Source organism: Drosophila novamexicana, unplaced genomic scaffold, assembly GCF_003285875.2.
Source record: "Drosophila novamexicana strain 15010-1031.04,08,12 unplaced genomic scaffold, DnovRS2.1 tig00000458-arrow-arrow-pilon, whole genome shotgun sequence".
Classification (NCBI taxonomy): Eukaryota; Metazoa; Arthropoda; class Insecta; order Diptera; family Drosophilidae; genus Drosophila; species Drosophila novamexicana.
This window is the reverse complement of record NW_020824805.1, coordinates 570,163-586,512: the sequence shown is the minus strand read 5'-3', so window position 1 is coordinate 586,512 and position 16,350 is coordinate 570,163.

Here is a 16,350-nt window from a genome sequence, read left to right as displayed (position 1 = left end):
TTTTGAGCGAATCCAAATGCAATGCAAAAAAATATTTTGAGAAAGTTCCAAGCAACATACTATCCAGTGTCACTCTTTTCTCGTAGAAGTAATGGTATCTACTTGACTTTCAAGGCAGAGTGGCTATTTCCAGCATTTAGAGAGCAATAGATCAATCTGATAAGTTAATCCATTTGTATTACATGTTATGTGAGATATTATTTACTCCTAACTATTTTGTCACTTTTATACCCTGAACCCATTAAAAATGCGTATAAAGGTATATTGTATTTGTGCAAAATCCAAATGTATGTAACAGGCAGAAGGAAGCATCTCCGACCCCATAAAGTATTTATATTTTTGATCAGCACCGAATCGATCTAGCCATGTCCGCCTGTCCGTCTTCTGTCTGTCCGTCTGTCCGTCTGTCCGAATGTATGAACGCAAGGATCTCAGAACCTATAGGAGCTAGAGACTTGAAATTTTAGATGTAGGTGCTCCTAGTGCCTGCTCAGATCGAGTTTGTTTCCGATAATCGATAACTTACTCCGTTTCCAAGCAATCGATTAAAATCGATATCGATATCCTGTTTTTTGGGCAATTTTGGTAAATAATAAGAGCTAGAGTCACCAAACTTGACATATAGCTTCTATAATAGAATATATATATGCATTTGATGTTGGAAGAAGAGGGTCAGGGTATCCCCTAGTCGTGAGCTCCCAACTAGAACCTCTTACTTGTTTTTTTCGATTTCTTTAATTTGTTACCGTTTTTATACCCTTGCAGAGGGTATAAAATGTGTAACGCATAGAAAGAGACATATCCGACCCCATAAAGTATATACATATATTGACATATTCACAACAACAGAATTTTGAACCACTGTTATTCATAAGCTGCATTGCATGGTATAATCCACTGTATGTTTACAAATTGAATAATCATAACAACAGCATCCCTTCTGCAGCCGAATTCAAATAATGCTAACATCAGCGAAAATCATAAGAGTAGAATGCCTTCTGCAGCCAAGCTTAAATAATGTCCTCAATAATTTATAAACCAAAACTGACCAACAGAAAGCCGCTAGCATAAACAAGCTGCAGCTGCGGTCCCTTTTCAAAAAGTCACGTACTCCAATTATTATTTAGCCTTAAATATAGCGTAAGCCAATTATTGTTTTTCAGTCGTAATCCCGATATTCAACATAATAAACAGATAAAAATGCACTCTCATGAAATAAATTCTTTTTATTTTTCCAAAACTTATAACTACGTTATTGGCGCAACCGGTAGGATAGCGTAACATTTTATGAAACGAAATAATTAAAAGTTCGTGAGTTATACGATCAATTAAAGAGAGGCTTATCCATACAACTGGTGTCTTCTGTGATCAACAAGTGTAATTGTGCACAGTATTACAATTAAATCGAACATATTTCGATTCTGAAATTCGCTATCCGCAAAAGAACTTAACGTGTCTAAACAATTCTAGTAACGAATAAATCCAATTCGGTCGTTGCAACACAGTGCATTTTGTGATACATAAACTAAAAACCCAAAATTATTAAAAAATGGAGCAACCAGAAGGTTCTCATTCTGCTGCACTGCCAGCAATGAATAAATTAAACGAACAGAATTTAAACCAATTGCTTCAACAAATACGGAACGTGCCAGCCTTTGAGGGAGATCCCATAACCCTGGGTCCATTCATCAGAAGGATGGATTACCTGCTTCAACTGTAATATACTCACAATGCACGACAACAATGCATCATATTCGGGGCGATCGAGCTCCAGATATCCGGAGATGTCCAGAAGGTAATCAGAATACCCAGTATCAACAACTGGCAACAACTCAGGGAGGTTTTAATCTCCGAATACACGACGCAAACACCCGTGGAAGAACTACTGTAAAGGTTATATAATACCAATTATCAAGGTAATTTACACGAGTTTTGTAGTGAGGTAGGTGCTAAGATAATAATCATAACGGACAAATGAGAATGAGAAGGGAATTTAGATAATTCTAGATTGTATACCAACGCTAAGAATAATAGTGTTAATAACTTAATACATAAGAAACTACCAGATAGACTCTTTATGTCACTCGCAAGATACGACATACTCACTGTCTCGAAATTAAAACAAGTAGCACAAATGGAGGGCTACTACGCAGAAAATTATTATAATAAGAAAAATCAAAATACTAACAATGTTATAAATATTACAAGAAATAATAAACCTCAATTAACCCTAAAATACATGACTAACAATAATCAAAGTCTCAATTTTTCACAACACCCTCCGAACAACCAAGCCAATTTTAACCAAAATAAGCAACTAGTTCAAGATTTCAAACAGAACAACGGGACAACGAGCGCAACAAATAACCCCATAAATCAAAATATTTATCCAGGTATATCTTTATACCAAATCAATCGTTCAAGCGAATACGAGAAAAAACTAGTGGTTCCCAAAAAATGCAAGTTGATGAAAATGATCAACAATCCGACAACTATCAGGGTAATTACGTACAAGAAGAATATGGTTGTCAGAACAACCAATACGAGGAGATTCAAAATAACGAAATAAAATGTGAAAAATTTTCCAATTGGAGCCTTGGGACAAGCGAGTACATAGAAATCTCATTTAATAACAGACGCTATAGACACTGGGTCGTCAATAAATATGATGAGGGAAATTTTTTTAATATACCAGTATATTCAAGACCTACTTGGATGAGAACTATGACAGGGGTATCAAAACTAAATCATTATGTATCCACTGCACCCAATAAACTCTTTATGCAGGACCTGATATTTTACATACACGATTTTTCACCTCATTATGACATGCTTTTAGGCAGAAATTTATTAAAGGCAAATAACGCCATTATTGACTAGAGTCATGACAGTATTATAATTAGCAAGAGATCGTTCAAGCATAAGAAATTAGTTCAGGCTCCAAATGCAGAAAAAGCTGAAGCATATTTAAAGCCAGAAAGTTATACACAAGAAGTTAATTACGCAATAGGTAATGAAATAACATCGGGACACGATTACCGAGTTGAATATCTAAATGATGAAGAAAAAAACAAAACTATTAGAATTTTTAAAAAATTTCAGTGATATTCAACATCGAGAAGGTGACAATTTGATCTTCACGAAATAATACACACCATGAAAATCCAATTTACAGGAAATCATACGGTTACCCTTTCGCTTTTAAACAAGAAGTCGAAAAGCAAATTAAAGATATGCTAACCCAAGGTATTATTCGGCATAACCAGTCGCTTTATTGTAGTCTCTTATGAATAGAACCAAAAAAGGCAGACGCCTCAGGAAAAGCAAAATTTTGATTATTTGTCGATTACAGAGGATTGAACGACATAACATCTAATGATAAATTTCCCATTCCAAACATGGACGAGATTTTGGGAAAATTAGGAAGATTCTCATATTTGACAGCAATAGATTTAGCAAAAGGTTTCCATTAGATTGAAATAGATCAGAAATCACCAATTTTCTACCAAATATGGACATTATGAGTATACTCGAATGCCAATTGGACTTAGAAATGCACCAGCAACATTTCAAAGATGCATGAATCATGTTCTTCGTTATTTAATTAACAAGCATTGTCTTGCATATTTGGACGATATTATTGTCTTCTCCACATCACTTGATGAACATTTAAATTCAATAAATAAAGTTTTAGAAAAATGAAGACAGGCAAATTTGAAACTTCAATTAGATAAGTGTGAATTTAAAAAAAAAAGAAACAGAATTTTAAGCCGCATTATAAAACCAGACCAAGTTAACATAAGTAAAGGCAATACAAGAATATCCTTCGCCGAAAACATCAAAGGAAATTAAATCATTTCTAGGCTTATGTGTTTATTATCGAAAGTTCATCCCATATTTTGCAAAAATTGCAAACCCCATGACTCTTTACTTAAAGAAAGCAGCAAAAATTGATATTAAAAATGATGAATATAATAAAGCATTTGAAAAATTAAAATTATTAATTATGAACAACCCAATATTAACATGTCCAGATTATAATAAGAAGTTTCAGGTAACAACCGACGCAAGTAATTTTGCAATAGGAGCTGTGTTGTCACACGATAACAAGCCAATTAGTTTCTCAAGTGGAATGTTAAACGACCACGAACAAAATTACAGTACAATTGAAAACGAGCTTTTAGCAATATTTATATGGTAGACCATTTGACATTTTAAGCGATCACAAGCCACTGGTTTAACTAAATAACATTAAAGAACCCATCATGAAATTACAACGTTGGCGTATCAAACTTAGTGAATATAATTTCTCAATCAATTATTTTAGAAGACAAATAGAAATGGTTAGAAGTGATGCCGAAAAGGTAGAAGTTGAAGTTAAACCTAAACATTGAAAAAGCTAAACAGATATTGATAAAACATTTTTTCAACAATTCAAGCGTTTAATCCACTGAATACTACTCAGATTTGTAATAATGCAGCATGGCATTTAAAGAAATTAGGAACCCAAAATAACTCGAATATTACAAACAAACATTAAACTGAATATTAGGAGCTATGCAGAATTTAAAGAAACCACAAAAAATTTTTACATCCAGGTATCGAAAAGATGGTCAGACTTTTTAAGAAATATATTATTACCACTAACCATACAATGTATAGACGTACCAAATGACCCTTTTTATCGACACAAAAAAATCGAAACGAGGCGACCCCAAGGGTACCTGCGACCATTTTGTGTGCCCAGACAGAGTAAGACTGCTGAGAGTGGCAGCCGAACGCCGGCCTCAAAAGCCGAACTCATTGCTTCGCGCTCTTGCATCCATCTCTTTCTCTCTGCATTCATACGTTTGTGTTGTGTGGATGTGCGCACAAGTAGATCGCGGCGTTTGTCGCGAGCCAGAGGTTATTTCTTCAATGTGTTTCTTTTGTGCCTGTGTAGCAATAGGCACACACATTTAAATGTTCTATCATTTATTTCTTCGTCCAGTCAGGCATGATGAAAAGAATTTGATTAAATTTTATTTAACACACAATTAATTGACCTAAATGAAATATTTATATTTATTTTCTGTTTACTGTAGGGACTTATTTTGCTTAAAATACAAAAATATCTAAGTCGTATTTCTGTAATGGTAATTCATCGTCGGCATGTAAGAATTTTCAGAAAAGACCAAAACTTGACAATGTTCAATGTTTGCGACTTGATGCTTGTGCACACGCACACTCTTTCGAGTAAGCAGTTGTGTTTAATAATAATAAAAACCGAAAGGATTTCGAAATTAATACTAAGTTTAGAAAAGCACCCATAATTCACGGTAAGTTACAAAACCCTTACAAACCCATTTGAAGAGACTAACAGAGGTCGAAAAATTAAACATTACAAAACAAATTATCAAAAACAAATGAAATTAAATAAGAGGAAATATTTACAGGAGGACGAAATACCAAAGCAAATAACTTTAATTTTTCTGCCAGTTTATAGATATTAACCCTATTAAATCAAATAATGGATACTTACTCTTTAAAATAGGCATGATAGACTCTCACAATAAATTTTACAAAGACAGAAGACACATGACAAACTTATGTTACAGACAAACAAATATAAAGACAGAATACAAATTCAATATTTAGCAGAAAAGTTGCAAAGAAAAATAAACGGTATCCGAATAGCAAAAAGAAGTAAAAAACGGACTACTTGATTTTGTAGGTACAACTTACAAATACTTATTTGGAACTCTAGATAAAATAATAAGGAAGAACTTGAAGAAAAAATGAATTCAATATCTCATAATAGTATTAAAATAAACGAACTCAACCTTTTAATTGAAACAGTCAACCAAGGAATAGAAATAGTAAACAAAGAAAGAGAAAGAAGAGAAGAATCTAAGCTACTAAAACTACTAGCATTCAACTTACAACAATTTACAGAATATATTGAAGATTTAGAAATGGGAATGAAACTAGATTAGTAATTTTTAATCCAAAATTACTAAAACACGATTATCTCACACACGTTAATTCCGAAAAGCTACTCAATATAAAAACATCTACTTGGCGTAGTTCCGAAACGAATAATATTTTAATTATTTCACACATTCCTAGAGAAATAAAACAAACCTCAAAATATTTTACAAGCCGAAACACAATACAAATATTACTCACATCATAATTATCTATACAACAAGGACAAGATAAAATTGACTATAAACACATGCATATTAGGCATAATAAAACTAACTAACACTAGTTGCAGATTTTCAAAAACACATCTAATAACACAAACTAACTATTGTGAGGCGGCTACTAGGATTAGCTTCCCCACAGTTTTGAACTCACGGCAAGGAGCCGTCGTTTGGATCGCCAAGGTCGTGGCAAGACTATTGGCAGTATTATTTGATCGTTTTCTTAGTTCATAAGCATCAATTGTAGTAGTATAAGGTAATAGATTGGTAAGAGGCAAGAAGCCGCCGAGATTGTAATTATGTTAAAGTGACATTAAAAGGCAAGGAGCCGTTAACCGCATAGTCTGTAGCCCTTCATAGTTTGAATTTAACCGCCGGCCACCGCAGCAACCGTGCGTTGCTGATCAGTTGCTCAACACCGGCTTCGAGAGCGCAACTTCAATTCGGTGGCGAAGAGGGAAAGCTCCGAGGCGCAGTTGCGAAAGCTCGCGGCGAGGTTAAGCCTCCGAGGAACGACTATCAGGGTGAGTAGATGTGAAGTGAAAAGAACGAAACGCAAAAATGTGCAGCGGAGCGCTAGGGTCCCAAGACAGTGCGGCAGATTTTTAGTTTAGGAAACATAGTAGGATAGTGATTAATAAACCGGTAAATAAAGTGAAAATAATGAGATAAACGAAAGAAATCGCGACTTCTTGTATTCTCGGGCAGTCTTATAACATCGCAGATAGCCGGTAAATAACAAGATGTAAGACAAGTTAAAGGAACGAGAGGTTAAAGTTAAGGGAACATAAAGTGACTTATTTGGTTGTATTTTTTTGGTGGAAAAAAAAAATAATAAAAATAAAATAAAATAAAACCATATTGAAACAAAATTTGTATAATAATAACAATTGTCAATAACTGGTGGAGTTTTTGTTCCTTAAACAATTATAACTGAAAGGAATAAGAATAATAATTATTGATAATAATCAGATAATTATTTTGTTTTATTTTTTGGTGAGGTGACCGACAAGAACGAAAAAAAAAAATTAATAATAACCATAAATAACAACAATAATAATAACAAAGGAAGCCAACGACCAAAGTGAAGGATGGTCAAAGATTGACAATATTAAGTGCTTTTCTTGGTTGTTAACTTTGTGAAATCGACGAGAAACAATAGGGACAATTTAACCCACAGAACAGGAATTGTGTCCACCTATCCCAAGTTACGGTCGGTCAAAGAAGGAAGTCGTAACAAGTACCCACAGTGAGGGTGGAAAGAAAGCTGAAAATGGAATCAAGTAAGTGCCAAAACCCGGGAGTAGGCGTGCGTTGGATCCACCAACGGCGCAAGGAGGAGCTGGTGGCCATTGCCCAGGATTTCGGCCTAAATAAGGAAGGGCGCGTGGAGGAACTGCGTAGGCGGCTATCCACCTACGTGCAGGATGGCGGCCATTCGTCTGAGTTCTGGGCTTGGCTTGCCGAGCTGGAGTCTCAATCCGCAAAAACGTCAGAACCGCTATCCTGGGGCTTCCCATCTGATTTGGGTGGACGACCGCGCCAAAAGTCAGAACCTGATCTTACGTGCTCACAATTATACGGGCGTCCGCAGCCGCCTATCCCTAGCTGGGCCGTAACGGGGGTGGAAGAGGCTCACGATTCCGGGGAAAATAGAGATCGCTGAGCAACCATGACCAACGTAGGTGTGGCGGAACCCAATCGAGCCTGTTAACGTCCCCTACGCTCCCCAACCATATTTTCAGTCGGAGGTTAGGCCTTTCACAAACGTTCGGGAACAAGTGCGGAAGTGGGGCATGAGATACGATGGCCGCTCCGACCCCCTCGCCATCACTTAAGGTATCGCCCTCGATAGAACTCCCCGGGCAATGAGTGAGGTGTTCTGCGACAGGGCCGCTCGGTGGTTCTTGAGTAGTGGGCTTGGAGATGTGCCATGGTCGGTGTTCAGAAGGGGTTTCTTGGAGTTCTTCCTGCTCCCACGCTACTTCGAAAGGCTTAAGGACGAAATCCGGACCCGCAGGCAACGCGTGGGGGAGGAATTCAAGGAGTACCTGATAGAGCTGAGAGCTCTTATGCATCACGCCAGATACGAACCGGCACAGAGGTTGCACCAGATCTACGAAAACGCCGCTCCTGAATGCAAACTCTACGTGCGTCGGCAAGATTTCTTCCCGCTGTCACAGCTGTCCCAGCTGACGGTGGAGTACGAGACGGTGATGAGACAGAGAGCAGAATATTCGGAAAGCAGGTCGGGGAGTCGCGTGGTCACGAGCGCGGGTAGTGCGGAGTAATCTAGGACGGTACAGCCCTCCGCGACGAGCGTGCCGAGGACGACGAGCGAGGACGTACAGGAGCGCTTTAGGCTGGCAGATGGGTCTACCCTCAAAGTAGGGAAAGCCTTAAGGTTAAACGTTGTCCTAGCGGGGAAAACGATCAGCATGCTGATGCTTATCACGCCCTCGATGCTAGACCACGTTATCCTGGGGATGGATTTCTTGGATGCGATGGGCACTACAATCCGCTGTGGCAATGCTAAGTTGGACCTAGAGACGGTGACGGCATCGGTCGCGGGGCACGGAATGAGAGAAGAGCCAAAAGAAGGACTCACGCGTCGAGAAGTGGGAGCGCCTGCTCGGTAACAGAGTGAGGATACCAAGAAGGAACCGAAGGAAGGCCTCCCAGGTCATGAAAGGGGAGCACCTGCTCGGCAACAGAGAGGATACCAAGAGGGAACCGGAGGAAGGCCTCCCAGTCAGGAAGAGGGAGCACCTGCCCGGCAACCAATGGAAAGAGGAACGAGGAAGGGAGCGTCGAGGGGTCTCACGCAGGATTGGACCAAGCGCTTAAAGAGTCCAAAAGGCGACGCGTTGCAGCGACATGTCTACGCTGGTCATAGAGGCGACACGGCGGGAACGTGCCATAGAATAGAAGAATCAGAAGTAATGGTCAGGATCCACACGGACACAGGGGGCTAGGAGCGACTGCCAAATTGGTGCAAACATAGAGCTCTATCTGGAGTCGGAGTATCGCCCGGAGGAGGCGAAACGCAGAGCGAGCCTAGCATCGAAGAGGCAGAGTGGCCAGCGGATCTGGATCCGGAACTTAGTTCCTGGAGTCGGAACTGGCACTCTTCGAGGGGCCGCAGGGAGTCTCGCACATCGCGGACCACCGGATCCGGTTGAAAGATGACAAGCCGTTGAAGCAGAGATACTACCTGAAGAATGCGGCCATACAGGGGGTGAAGGACGAACAGGTAGATGAGCTGATCCAGGCAGGTGCCATGGAGCCGTCGCGTAGTCCGCACAGTGCCCCAATCGTCCTAGTAAAAAAGAAGGGCGAGTGGCCCATGTGCATCGACTACCGGCAGCTTAATTCGCATTCCGTTCCGGATGCTTATCCCGTCCCCCGGATCAACCACATCCTTGGGCGGTTGCGTCACGCCCGGTTTATCTCCACTCTGGATTTGAAGCACGGGTGCTGGAAGATACCAATGCCAGCCGATAGTCGGGAATTAACGGCATTCACAGTCCCTGGAAGAGGTCTGTTCCAATGGCGGGTGATGCCATTTGGGTTGCATTCGGCATGTGCAACTTTTAAACGAGCCTTAGACACAGTAATAGGACCAGAACTTTTCTGGAGTCAATGGGTGTAGAGGTCCAGGACACCACCCCGTACTGTCCGCAAGAAAATCCTACCGAGAGGACCAACAGGAGGGCCACCAAATTTCATGGGACGAGCTCTATCCCGAGATTTCGCTGGCGGTCAATAAAAGTGTGGCGGTCTCGACCGGATTCAGTCCCGATTTCCTTATGCTGGGTTGGGAGCTGCGGTTGGGAGTTGCGGTTGAGGCGGCTACTAGGTTTGGCCTCCCACAGTTTTGAACTCATGGCAAGGAGCCGTCGTTTGCATCGCTAAGGTCATGGCAAGGAGCTTTTGGCACTATTATTTGTTCATTTTCTTAGTTCATAAACATCAATTTTAGTAGTATAAGGTAATAGATTGGTAAGAGGCAAGAAGCTGCCGATATTATAATTAAGTTAAAGTGACATTAAAAGGCAAGGAGCCGTTAACCGCATAGTCTGTGTATTATTAGAATAAGTCCGTAGTTCTGGGCAAGTAGCCCTTCATAGTTTGAATTCAACCGCCGGCCGTCGCAGCAACCGTGCGTTGCTGATCAGTTGCTCAACACCGGCATCGAGAGCGCAACTTCAATTCGGCGGCGAAGAGGGAAAGCTCCGAGGCGAAGTTGCGAAAGCTCGCGGCGAGGTTGAGCAGCCGAGGAACGACTATCAGGGTGAGTAGATGTGAAGTGAAAAGAACGAAACGCAAAAATGTGCAGCGGAGCGCTAGGGTTCCAAGACAGTGCGGCAGAGTTTTAGTTTAGGAAACATAGTAGGATAGTGATTAATAAACCGGTAAATAAAGTGAAAATAATGAGATAAACGAAAGAAATCGCGACTTCTTGTATTCTCGGGCAGTCTTATAACATCGGGGATAGCCGGTAAATAACGAGGTATAAGACAAGTTAAAGGAACTAGAAGTTAAAGTTGAGGGAACATAAAGTGACTTATTTGGTTGTATTTTTTTGGTGGAAAAAAAAAATAATAAAAATAAAATAAAATAAAACCATAATGAAACAAAATTTGTATAATAATAACAATTGTCAATAACTGGTGGAGTTTTTTTTCCTTAAACAATTATAACTGAAAGGAATAAGAATAATAATTATTGATAATAATCAGATAATTATTTTGTTTTATTTTTTGGTGTGGTGACCGACAAGAACGAAAAAAGAAAAATTAATAATAACGATAAATAACAACAATAATAATAACAAAGGAAGAAAACGACCAAAGTGAAGGATGGTCAAAGATTGACAATATTAAGTGCTTTTCTTGGTTGTTAACTTTGTGAAATCGACGAGAAACAATAGGGACCATTAAACCCACGGAACGGGAATTGTGTCCACCTATAATAAGTCGTAACAAGTACTCAGAGTGAGGGTGGAAAGAATGCTCAAAATGGAATCAGGTGAGTGCCAAAACGCGGGAGTAGGCGTGCGTTGGATCCACTAGCGGCGCAAGGAGCAGCTGATGGCCATTGCCCAGGATTTTGGCCTAAATAAGGAAGGACGCGTGGAGGAACTGCCTAGGCGGCTATCCACCTACTTGCAGGATGGCGGCCATTCGTCTGAGTTCTGGGCTTGGCTTGCCGAGCTGGAGTCTCAATCCGCATAAACGTCAGAACAGCTATCCTGGGGCTTCCCAGCTGATGTGGGTGACGACCGCGCGAAAAGTCAGAACCTGATCTTACGTGACCCCCTCGCCATCACTTAAGGTATCGCCCTCGATAGAACTCCCCGGGCAATGAGTGAGGTGTTCTGCGACAGGGCCGCTCGGTGGTTCTTGAGTAGTGGGCTTGGAGATGTGCCATGGTCGGTGTTCAGAAGGGGTTTCTTGGAGTTCTTCCTGCTCCCACGCTACTTCGAAAGGCTTAAGGACGAAATCCGGACCCGCAGGCAACGCGTGGGGGAGGAATTCAAGGAGTACCTGATAGAGCTGAGAGCTCTTATGCATCACGCCAGATACGAGCCGGCACAGGAGTTGCACCGGATCTACGAAAACGCCGCTCCTGAATGCAAACTCTACGTGCGTCGCCAAGATTTCTTTACGCTGTCACAGCTGACCCAGCTGAAGGTGGAGTACAAGACGGTGATGAGACAGAGAGCAGAATATTCGGAAAGCAGGTCGGGGAGTCATACCTATGTCGTATTTCTGCCAGGGTAATTCATCGTCGGCTTGTCGAAGAAATTTAAGAAAAAAACAAAAATTGACAATGTTCAATTTTTGCGACTTGCTGCTTGTGCACACGCACCTTTCGAGCAAGCAGTTGTGTGATATTATTAAAGGGTTTGGCCTGTTCATGTGAAAAATTGATATTTTCCATGCTTGTTGTAAGGGTAAGGGTACCTGAACATTGGCATGTGCGCATGATAACTTTTTGGGTCGGCTAATCACGCACACTTACACACTTTTTTATATGGATGGAAGCATTTATGCGACTGCCTGCCTGCCCGATGCAAATTTGACAAAATTTGAAGTTTTTGGCATATTTGAATTTTGAGCTCATGACATATTCATTTATGCAGGAACACCTAATAAGCAATCGTAATAAAAACCGAAATGATTTCGAAATAAATACTAAGTTTAGGAAAGCACCCATAATTCACGGTAAGTTACAAAACCCTTACAAACCCATTTGAAGAGACTAACAGAGGTCGAAAAATTAAACATTACAAAACAAATTATCAAAAACAAATGAAATTAAATAAGAGAAAATATTTACAGGAGGACGAAATACCAAAGCAAATAACTTTAAATTTTCTGCCAGTTTATAGATATTAACCCTATTAAATCAAATAATGGATACTTACTCTTTAAAATAGGCATGATAGACTTTCACAATAAATTTTACAAAGACAGGAGACACATATGACAAACTAATGTTACAGACAAACAAATATAAAGACAGAATACAAATTCAATATTTAGCAGAAAAGTTGCAAAGAAAAATAAACGGTATCCGAATAGCAAAAAGAAGTAAAAAACGGACTACTTGATTTTGTAGGTACAACTTACAAATACTTATTTGGAACTCTAGATAACAATAATAAAGAAGAACTTGAAGAAAAAATGAATTCAATATCTCAAAATAGTATTCAAATAAACGAACTCAACCTTGTAATTGAAACAGTCAACCAAGGAATAGAAATAGTAAACAAAGAAAGAGAAAAAAGAGAAGAATCTAAGCTACTAAAACTACTAGCATTCAACTTACAACAATTTACAGAATATATTGAAGATTTAGAAATGGGAATGAAACTAGATTAGTAATTTTTAATCCAAAATTACTAAAACACGATTATCTCACACACGTTAATTCCGAAAAGCTACTCAATATAAAAACATCTACTTGGCGTAGATCCGAAACGAATGATATTTTAATTATTTCACACATTCCTAGAGAAATAAAACAAACCCCATTTTACGAAATTATACATTACCCAGACTATGATCAAAATATTTTACAAGCCGAAACACAATACAAATATTACTCACATCATAATTATCTATACAACAAGGACAAGATAAAATTGACTATAAACACATGCATATTAGGCATACTAAAACTAACTAACACTAGTTGCAGATTTTCAAAAACACATCTAATAACACAAACTAACTATTGTGAGGCGGCTACTAGGATTAGCTTCCCCACAGTTTTGAACTCACGGCAAGGAGCCGTCGTTTGCATCGCCAAGGTCGTGGCAAGACTATTGGCAGTATTATTTGATCGTTTTCTTAGTTCATAAGCATCAATTGTAGTAGTATAAGGTAATAGATTGGTAAGAGGAAAGAAGCCGCCGAGATTGTAATTATGTTAAAGTGACATTAAAAGGCAAGGAGCCGTTAACCGCATAGTCTGTGTATTATTAGAATAAGTCCGTAGTTCTGGGCATGAAGGCTATGAAGGGCTACTTCATAGTTTGAATTCAACCGCCGGCCGTCGCAGCAACCGTGCGTTGCTGATCAGTTGCTCAACACCGGCATCGAGAGCGCAACTTCAATTCGGCGGCGAAGAGGGAAAGCTCCGAGGCGAAGTTGCGAAAGCTCGCGGCGAGGTTGAGCAGCCGAGGAACGACTATCAGGGTGAGTAGATGTGAAGTGAAAAGAACGAAACGCAAAAATGTGCAGCGGAGCGCTAGGGTCCCAAGACAGTGCGGAAGAGTTTTAGTTTAGGAAACATAGTAGGATAGTGATTAATAAACCGGTAAATAAAGTGAAAATAATGAGATAAACGAAAGAAATCGCGACTTCTTGTATTCTCGGGCAGTCTTATAACATCGGGGATAGCCGGTAAATAACGAGGTGTAAGACAAGTTAAAGGAACTAGAAGTCAAAGTTGAGGGAACATAAAGTGACTTATTTGGTTGTATTTTTTTGGTGGAAAAAAAATAATAAAAATAAAATAAAATAAAACCATAATGAAACAAAATTTGTATAATAATAACAATTGTCAATAACTGGTGGAGTTTTTTTTCCTTAAACAATTATAACTGAAAGGAATAAGAATAATAATTATTGATAATAATCAGATAATTATTTTGTTTTATTTTTTGGTGAGGTGACCGACAAGAACGAAAAAAAAAAATTAATAATAACGATAAATAACAACAATAATAATAACAAAGGAAGCCAACGACCAAAGTGAAGGATGGTCAAAGATTGACAATATTAAGTGCTTTTCTTGGTTGTTAACTTTGTGAAATCGACGAGAAACAATAGGGACCATTAAACCCACGGAACGGGAATTGTGTCCACCTATAATAAGTCGTAACAAGTACTCAGACTGAGGGTGGAAAGAATGCTCAAAATGGAATCAGGTGAGTGCCAAAACGCGGGAGTAGGCGTGCGTTGGATCCACTAGCGGCGCAAGGAGCAGCTGATGGCCATTGCCCAGGATTTTGGCCTAAATAAGGAAGGACGCGTGGAGGAACTGCCTAGGCGGCTATCCACCTACGTGCAGGATGGCGGCCATTCGTCTGAGTTCTGGGCTTGGCTTGCCGAGCTGGAGTCTCAATCCGCATAAACGTCAGAACAGCTATCCTGGGGCTTCCCAGCTGATGTGGGTGGACGACCGCGCGAAAAGTCAGAACCTGATCTTACGTGCTCAAAATTATACAGCCGCCTATCCCTAGCGGGGCCGTCACGGGGGTGGAAGAGGCTCACGATTCCGGGGAAAATAGAGATCGCTGAGCAACCATGACCAACGTAGGTGTGGCGAAACCCGATCGAGCCTGTTAACGTCCCCTACGCTCCCCAACCATATTTTCAGTCGGAGGTTAGGCCTTTCACAAACGTTCGGAAACAATTGCGGAAGTGGGGCATGAGATACGATGGCCGCTCTGACCCCCTCGCCATCACTTAAGGTATCGCCCTCGATAGAACTCCCCGGGCAATGAGTGAGGTGTTCTGCGACAGGGCCGCTCGGTGGTTCTTGAGTAGTGGGCTTGGAGATGTGCCATGGTCGGTGTTCAGAAGGGGTTTCTTGGAGTTCTTCCTGCTCCCACGCTATTTCGAAAGGCTTAAGGACGAAATCCGGACCCGCAGGCAACGCGTGGGGGAGGAATTCAAGGAGTACCTGATAGAGCTGAGAGCTCTTATGCATCACGCCAGATACGAACCGGCACAGAGGTTGCACCGGATCTACGAAAACGCCGCTCCTGAATGCAAACTCTACGTGCGTCGGTAAGATTTCTTCCCGCTGTCGCAGCTGTCCCAGCTGACGGTGGAGTACGAGACGGTGATCAGACAGAGAGCAGAATATTCGGAAAGCAGGTCGGGGAGTCGCGTGGTCACGAGCGCGGGTAGTGCGGAGTAATCTAGGACGGTACAGCCCTCCGCGACGAGCGTGCCGAGGACGACGAGCGAGGACGTACAGGAGCGCTTTAGGCTGGCAGATGGGTCTACCCTCAAAGTAGGGAAAGCCTTAAGGTTAAACGTTGTCTTAGCGGGGAAAACGATCAGCATGCTGATGCTTATCATGCCCTCGATGCTAGACCACGTTATCCTGGGGATGGATTTCTTGGGTGCGATGGGCACTACAATCCGCTGTGGCAATGCTAAGTTGGACCTAGAGACGGTGACGGCATCGGTCGCGGGGCACGGAATGAGAGAAGAGCCAAAAAAAGGACTCACGCGTCGAGAAGTGGGAGCGCCTGCTCGGTAACAGAGTGAGGATACCAAGAAGGAACCGAAGGAAGGCCTCCCAGGTCATGAAAGGGGAGCACCTGCTCGGCAACAGAGAGGATACCAAGAGGGAACCGGAGGAAGGCCTCCCAGTCAGGAAGAGGGAGCACCTGCCCGGCAACCAATGGAAAGAGGAACGAGGAAGGGAGCGTCGAAGGGGTCTCACGCAGGATTGGACCAAGCGCTTAAAGAGTCCAAAAGGCGACGCGTTGCAGCGACATGTCTACGCTGGTCATAGAGGCGACACGGCGGGAACGTGCCATAGAATAGAAGAATCAGAAGTAATGGTCAGGATCCACACGGACACAGGGGGTCAGGAGCGACTGCCAAATTGGTGCAAACATAGAGCTCTA